The sequence below is a fragment of the Staurois parvus genome, unplaced genomic scaffold (assembly GCF_062004578.1).
Source record: "Staurois parvus isolate SC_StPar_1 unplaced genomic scaffold, SC_StPar_1.0 ptg000735l, whole genome shotgun sequence".
Classification (NCBI taxonomy): Eukaryota; Metazoa; Chordata; class Amphibia; order Anura; family Ranidae; genus Staurois; species Staurois parvus.
The window spans coordinates 377884-386395 of record NW_028318531.1 but is presented as its reverse complement, the minus strand read 5'-3'; the positions used below and the strand labels follow the sequence as shown (position 1 = coordinate 386395).

Sequence of the window (8512 nt, the reverse complement as noted above, 5' to 3'; positions counted from 1 at the left end):
GGCAGTATGGTGGACAGCTTTGTACGTCAGTGTTAGGATTTTGAATTTGATCCGTTGCGCAATCGGAAGCCAGTGGATGGATTGGCAGAGGGGGGTGGCGGAGTTGGAGTGGTTGGAAAGGTGAATGAGTCTGGCAGCCGTATTCTGGATCATCTGAAGCGGGGATAGCCAGCGGCGAGGCAGGCCAGTGAGGAGGGAGTTGCAGTAGTCGAGTCGTGATATGATGAGGGAGTGGATGAGCTGTTTAGTGGTTTCTGGGGTTAGGAACGTGCGTATTTTAGCGATGTTGCGGAGGTGGAGTCTGCACGAGTTTGTTAAAGATTGGACTTGGGGTTGAAAGGATAGGTTGGAGTCCAGAATGACACCAAGTACTCTGGCCTGCGGGGCGGGTTTGATGGTGGCGTTGTTGGATGTGACGGAGAAGTCAATGGGGGGTGGGGTCCGGGCTGGGGGGAAGACAAGAAACTCGGTTTTGGAGAGGTTCAATTTAAGGAAGTGGAGTGACATCCAGTCTGATATGTCGCTCAGTAGGTGTGTGATTCGGGCTGAGACCAAGGGGGTGAGGTGGGGGGTTGAGAGATAGATTTGTGTGTTGTCGGCATATAGGTGGTAGTTGAAGCCGTGAGAGTGTATGAGTTGGCCAAGGGAGGAGGTATAGATGGAGAAGAGAAGGGGCCCGAGGACAGAGCCGTGATACTGCTATACCTAATGTAGTATTATAAATAATACCAGGCCACTCACATGTTATAGATAAATAGAAAGCATTGATTTATTGCCTCCATAGGCTACCAAAATATCCAAGGGATCACACTCCAATCCAGAGACCTCACAGCCTGTTGGTTTGCAGAGGATAGAAACCCAGATCCAACAATCAAGATGGCCGCCTGGAACGCACCCCTCGGCGTGCATTCCACTCACCGGAAGTGACTAAGGACGGCAGACCGGAAATGCGTCAACGCGTTTCACCCCTCCCACAGGGCATTCTCAAAACCTTTGTAACTGAAAAGTGAATGTAAAATTATAAGCATTTAGTCTGTCAGTACAATATCTATCAGAATACGTCTGCACTTCTAATGGGCTTTAAATGCTGTAAAAAACTGCTAGTTAACTGTTAACCAGCAGTTAAAATATTTTTCTCAGTACAAGGCAGCCAATATTATTGATTGCCTAAACAATGTATAAAATGCTTTCAGGACTCTATAGTCCCTCTTCAAGCCATACATCATATATCTATACTGGTCTAATACACAATTTGGTAGAATTTCTGTATTTCTTTTTATCCGTGTCAGATTTTCTTCACTTTAATTATCTTCTTTGAAAGCTCACATTGTCATTTTGGATTTATTAGGATTACCTCCATTTTATTTCCATGAATATATAAATATGTAAATACAGCTCCATGAATTCTGATTGAGCTGAAGATTATTTCGTAGGAGGGTGGGGAGTAGCAATAGGCTTTACAATGAATTTGTTAGATCGCAGAAAATCCAAGTGCATTCGTTCTCTCAATTTCCATAAATCATACACTGCTACTAAGACAAAGAGGATCCTTCATTGTAACAGACACTTTCTGTGTTCAGGGACACGGGATGAGCGATCTATGAGGTCAAACCAAAAGTGTCAAGGCAAGCAGGCTCTGCTGTGTGTAGTATAATCTTCTATACGGATGGAAAGCTCCTCCACGAGTGCACAACAGAACAAAAACAGGCAAATTCGTATACTCATATTATTTTACACGCTGAACACACTCCAACATATGCTCCTCCAGTACACGGCTTACAGCATTTCTGTGTACACATATGTTCTTAATAATGATTTACAGAGGATGGCTGACAAGAGGGATCAAGGGGCAATTGCCCTGCAGGCCAATGTTTTTACAAATTAGGGCCAGCATTCTGGCCTTTGTTGCTGCACATCCAGTAAATACTTATACGAGTAGGCAGAACTTCACCAAAAGTAGTGAAAAAATGCAGAAACCTAGGTCTTCCCATCCTTTAGGCAGCTACAACTTGGGAGACACTGATTTTTACAACTTGGGAGACACTGATTTTTACAACTTGGGAGACACTGATTTATACAACTTGGGAGACACTGAAGTGGATCTACTAAAGGTAAATAGATTGTGCACTTTGCAAGTGCAGTTGCTTCAGGGCTTAGTAAATGAGTTGAAGATTCACTTTGCAAAGAATACCCAATCACATGCAAGGAAAATAGAAAACAGTATTTTTGCTTGCACATTATTGGATGAGGTAAGTCAGCAGAGCCACCGCCCATTTACTAAGTTCTGGAGCAATTGCACTTGCAAAGTGCACAGGCTGCTTGACTTAATAAATCCACCCCACACTGTTTTAGGGGACACAAACTGATCCCTCGTCTATGGAGAAGGGAACACAACCCTAAAAAAGGATAACTGTGCCTTTAGTTCAGTTACCCTTTAAATTACCCCCCCCCAGCAACCCCCCAACTAATATACTTACCTGTGCTCCCTCCCACAGATCTTTGCTGTGTGGCTTGCTGGGAGCACAACTGCCCATGCAGAAGTCAATCTGTCAAGCACATGAAAGAGTCTCATTTCATTCCTAAAGAGAGGCTGTCTATTATGACTTTCAAGTAAATACAGAGTAAAGCTGGAATAGCTTTCTTTCCTTGAGAAAATGCTTCTCCAGGCTCCTTCCATTGCTGGCCACTGCTGTGATAGCTCAAGCAGAGCCTTCCATGGCTGGAAGAAAAGAAAATCGCTCAGTTTTCCCATCAACATAGCTAGTGTTGACGGGGAATGCCTCCCGCAGGGCTATTGTGTTCTGCTGGCAGGGGTGCATGGGGAGCCTTCTCGGCTGGCAGAACACAATGAGTACTGCTAGCAGCTATAGCCACCAGCAGTAAATGAATGTGAAAAAAACAGGCTGGTTGTACCCAAATTAATTAATGGAACTGGCCAAATTTGGATGAGCTATTTCGATCCATGTATGGCCAGCTTTAGGCACTTAGAAGTATGATAATTGCTGATCAGGAGCATTGCAGATCTTATTGGATAATCCTCTCCTTTGGCAAAGAACATGTGATAAACAGTTGAAGCCTGCACCCCTTGGCCAGCACTGGAGGAAACTTGAAGTAGCATTTTCTCTGAGAAATTTATTTTGGCTTTTATATATTTGCCCTGAAAAAGATGAATATATAACGTTGTGCTCACACTGGGGTAAAGCTTCAAATTAATGCTTCTGAGGTTATCTTACAGAAGGAGAATCGGATGTTCCTAGATACTGATGTCTTCATAAAATGTGGGTAAAGTGAACCCGTAGAGAATATGACCACTGGGTGCATGCTGTAGGCCAGTCTTTCTCAACCTGTTTACCCCAGAGGAATACCTAAAACAATTGTCAGGTCCTGGGGAATCCTCATCACATCCCATTCATTGGAAGTCAGTGTCTGAAATTCCCTTTACATCAGTGGTCAATAGAAAGAATGTAACTCCTTAAGTGGTGGTCAGAAGGCCACAATAAAATGATAATTTGTGTCATGCTATTGGCTTTGCCAAGTGGCACTGGTCTTGGAACTATGCAGGCACCCTCAAATGAAAAGTAAATCCTCCACAGCTCAAGGAACAGCTAACAACCGCTGGAGGAACCCTAGAGTTCCATGGAACCCTGGTTGAGAATGGCTGCTGTAGATGAAGAGCAACTTTCCTGTACGTCAGAATTCAGGCGCACCCACCCCTCACAATGCATGGAGGGTTCCTTACATTATTATTATTATTATTATACAGTATTTATAAAGCACCAATGGTTCGCTCAGCGCTGTACATTACAAAGGGGGACAGAACATGTGACAGAACAATACCAATACAATGCAAAACATGAGGGGATCGAGGGCCCTGCTCTTTCGAGCTTACAATCTAGGAGGGAGGGGATAGTGGTACAGGAGGAGATAGCTGTGGGGGATGGAGTGGTAGGAAGAGTGGAGGAGGTCGGCAGGTTAGCAGGGGGTGGGGTAGGCTTCCCTGAAGAGATGGGTTTTCAGGGTGCGCCTAAAGGAGAGGAGAGTAGGTGATAATCTGATGGGTTGGGGCAGGGAGTTCCAGAGGATGGGTGACACCCTGGAGAAGTCCTGGAGGCGGGCATGGGAGGAGGAGACCAGGGAACTAAAGAGAAGGAGGTCTTGTGAGGAGCGGAGTGTGCGTGTTGGGTGGTACTTGGATATTAGGTCAGTGATGTAGTATGGGGCAGTATGGTGGACAGCTTTGTACCTCAGTGTTAGGATTTTGAATTTGATCCGTTGCGCAATCGGAAGGCAGTGGAGGGATTGGCAGAGGGGGGTGGCGGAGACAGAGCGGTTGGAAAGGTGAATGAGTCTGGCAGCCGTATTCAGGATCGACTGAAGCGGGGATAGCCAGTGGCGAGGCAGGCCAGTGAGGAGGGAGTTGCAGTAGTCGAGTCGTGATATGATGAGGGAGTGGATGAGCTGTTTAGTGGTTTCTGGGGTTAGGAACGTGCGGATTTTGGCGATGTTGCGGAGGTGGAGTCTGCACATTAGGCACTGTATATCATTATATACAGAAAGTGTATTATCATAAGAATCATTACTATGGAGTTTATATTTTCCCATCCAACCTTGCCATAGGAATCCATCCAACAAGCAAAACCTGGGAAATCATTGGGAGCCCAATACATTGTGTTTTAATTGCTTGTATTTAAAGTAATGTTGCCCTAATAAAACTGCCATTTTCAGAGATCAAAGGGGTCATTTTACACTTGTTCAGTTTCCCTATTTATTTATTTTTATTTTTCTTTAATTGAAGTTTCTTCCAAGAAAGTTCTACTGCTGGACAGCCTAGCTTGAACTGTCAAGATCTGTCTTCCTTATCTGGCTAAGTTGTTATTCTATGGGCACTTTCATTGATTAAATTACTTTGTCACTCTGCAAATGGTCACTAAGGCCATCCATTTGTCACAGTGAATGACTTTAAAGTGGTTCTTTCATTAAATTCAAAGAAAGGCAAATGTGATAAATACAGACAACCAGATAAAGATGCAATTTTCAGCCAAAATTTTAATGGGCAAAAATGGGATTTTCATCATAAAGCTATTTAGGTGATTTCTATTTACTTTCAGTTGATTAAAGCAACCATTTCAAGTCGAGAGATAAGTTGAAACACTATGTGCTTGTCCCTACCATGTTCATGCCTCCTGATCTGCTGATGGAGACCCCTGGAAATTCCTGTTCTTCCAAAACTTGTTCTGGGACATGAAAGTTCGGAGCTGTCCCATGTGACAGAGCTCAAGCCTGGTGATTGGCTCCTTGGACACTGAGCACTAAATTGTGGTAGGCAGAGGGGATGGTGGATGGGGATGGGCAGCACAGTGGCTAAAGGGCAGCACAGTGGTTAAATGGTTAGCACTTCCCCCTGGCAGTACTAGGGTAGGGTCCACCTGCCTGGAGTTTGCATGTTCTCCCTGTGCCTGCGTGGGTTTCCTCCGGGTACTCCGGTTTCCTCCCACACTCCAAAGACATGCTGGTAGGTTAATTGCATCCTGTCTAAATTGGCCCTAGTATGTGTATGTATGAATGTAAGTTAGGGACCTTAGATTGTACACTCCTTGAGGGTTAGGGACTGATGTGAATGTACAATATATATGTAAAGCGCTGCGTAAATTGATGGCGCTATATAAGTACCTGAAATAAATAATAATAAATAAATAGACATATCAGACTTTTTGGAAAGGACTGAAGCACCCACCAGGTCAAGCACTGGAGAGCATGGACAAGGTGAGAGTTGGTAACCTATGGTACCTGCTACGTACCTGCATTGTGGCCCCTACTCCTTATCCAAACTTATCCTTACCCCACTATTCCTACAGCACACCCTCCCCCATTTTTCTACCTTTCTTTTTCTTGCCATTCATCAATGCATTGATAGTGACACACAGCATGCATTGATTTGCATTACAGAACCTAAAATCCAACATCGTCCTTTTATATCAACCATTATTATGTCTGTTTTCTGGAAACTGACTCTCTTATCACATTGCATTGTATATACATTGTTTTAAAAATAAAATAAAAACTATTAAAAAAGAAAGGAAACAACAGGTTAAAGATTAAATGACAGCATCCAAAGCAAACAAACAGAATCTGGCTTGTGCTGGTCTGGCTTCAGTAATGTGCATTTTGATTGGCTGCTGTTGCTTCTTTGCTCCAAGAACCCTCTATTGATTAAGACCGCATGTACAGCTTACCATACCTGGCTCAAATTTAGGCCGATTCCTGTTGTATTGGCCAAAAGTTTTGCCGTGGGTGGCTTTATTGGCACTACTTGACAAACTTTGATTGAAAAATAGAAGGAGGCGGGTGGAAAATCGCATCAGATGTAGTCACTGTTTGGGTGACGATCTTAGATTGTACACCCTTGATGGTTAGGGACTGAGTTGAATGTATAATATATATGTAAAGCGCTGCGTAAATTGACGGTGCTATAAAAGTACCTGAAATAAATAAATAATAATAAATAAACAGACATATCAGACTTTTTGGAAAGGGCTGAAGCATCCACCAGGTCAAGCACTGGAGAGCATGGACAAGGTGAGAGTTGGTAACCTATGGTACCTGCTACGTACCTGCATTGTGGCCCCTACTCCTTATTCAAACTTATCCTTTTTTTTTTCTTTAAGTCCGCAAACGTGCAGATAACGAAAAAACCCGTAAGTGAATCACAAAAAAAGTGCAAGTGTAAAACACCACACGAAAAAGTGCACTTAGGGGTGTGCTTTGTCCTTCCCCCGAAGGGGATGGACCACTACCCTGATCCCCCGGGGCAGGAAGCTCCTGACAGGGACAAGGTTCCCATTTGGTCCTCCTGGCCAAAAGGCCTGGTGGACCACCGTTCCTTGTGGCCAGCTGAAGCCAGCCACTCAGTACTTGGTCAGGGGGCTCTCCCGAAGAGAAAACCCCCCAGGGACAGGGGAGGAAGGAACCAAAAGGCCGTACATCCTCCCCCTAGACTTCAGGGCAGGCCCAAGGACCCACAACCTCCATCCTGTGAGAAAAACACACACATAAGTAAGAAAAAGTGACAAAACGTGGGAGGTGTAATAAGTTAAATAAATAGAAAATAAAAAATTGGTCGTGCCAAATAGTGCACAGACCAGGCCCTGAGGCCTGTAGCAAAAATTGCCCTGAACTTAGCCAGAAGGCCTGGTCCTAAGGGCGCTGTGCAGGAAAAGTGGTAAACGCAGTGACCATGTGCCATTTTTACACTGTGGGGTCCCACACCCAGGTGTTACTAAGGGCACCCCTGTGGCGACAACTCAGGGGGCACTGGTTTGCGGACTTTCTGCCTTCCCGACCCCTGGCCAGACAAGGTAGATCTGCTCGAATCAGGAGGAACTGGGTCCTTCCGGTCTTCCCGGGAGAATTACTCAGGGGCCCCAGCTACTACTCGTGGGCGCCACGCTTTCTATTCCAGCCGGTACTAGCTGTCCAGACCCCTATCATTCCAGCAGGGGTACTATACAACCAGCCATCCCCGCAAAGTTAGAATGGCCGTGGAGCACCCCTACTGGACACTGATAAGAACAGATACTACACTTGATCTTAGCCAAAAGGCTGAGATCAAACTTATCCTTACCCCACTATTCCTACAGCACACCCTCCCCCATTTTGTTGTATTGGCCAAAAGTTTTGCCGTGGGTGGCTTTATTGGCACTACTCAGCTTGACAAACTTTGATTGAAAAATAGAAGGAGGCGGTTGTAGTCTCTGTTTGGGTGATGTGGCTTCTTGAATACAATGACCTGTTTAGTGTGGATGGAGGAGTCTATTAGCTTTCTCTTGTTCAGCCCATGAGCTGAATAAGAGAAATCTGTGTATATGTTTTGACTAACGCTGTCTTTAGGATGACCATATTTTACTACCTGACTGTACAATCTTTGTACAATCAACTTTAGATTTACATAAACTATGTAATATGAGGACCTGCGTAATATATTCAATCAATTTGTATCAAAGGAGGTTGATCAATCAAATTATAAGTGATTATGAGCTTTTGGCTGACCATAGATAGATCAAATCTTGGCTGGTTCGACAGGGACCAGCCAAGATTCAATCCATCTATGGGCAGGCTGGCTGTACTGAAGCTGATCCATTGATTGACTTCAGTACAATCAGCCTTTCAGATGATTTTAATGTGATCATTGCCAGCAGCTATAGCCGCCAGCAGTGAACATTGTGTTCTGCCACCAGGGAAGGCTCCCCACCAGCAGAACACAATAGTAATGTGGGAGGGATTACCCCATCGACTAGGAAGGTGTTCATGGGGAAATCGAGCAATTTTCTTTAACTATACCCTGTGGTTGCAAGAAAGAAAATTGCTTAATGTATGGCCTACCTTAGTCATGTATAAAAGGGATTGTAAAGAGCTGCTACAGATCTGGTGAATGTGGACATGTCACAATCTGATTAGACAATCTGTATATAATCTCTTATGGATTTACCAAACTATGTAACATGGAAACCTATTT

At 44.4% G+C, this 8512-nt stretch overlaps 1 pseudogene; it reads right to left on the bottom strand.

Moving 5' to 3' along the window:
* Positions 1–7493: 7493 nt before the first annotated feature.
* On the bottom strand, positions 7494–7611 carry LOC149445234 (U2 spliceosomal RNA; annotated as a pseudogene).
* Between the last annotated feature and the right edge of the window lie 901 nt (positions 7612–8512).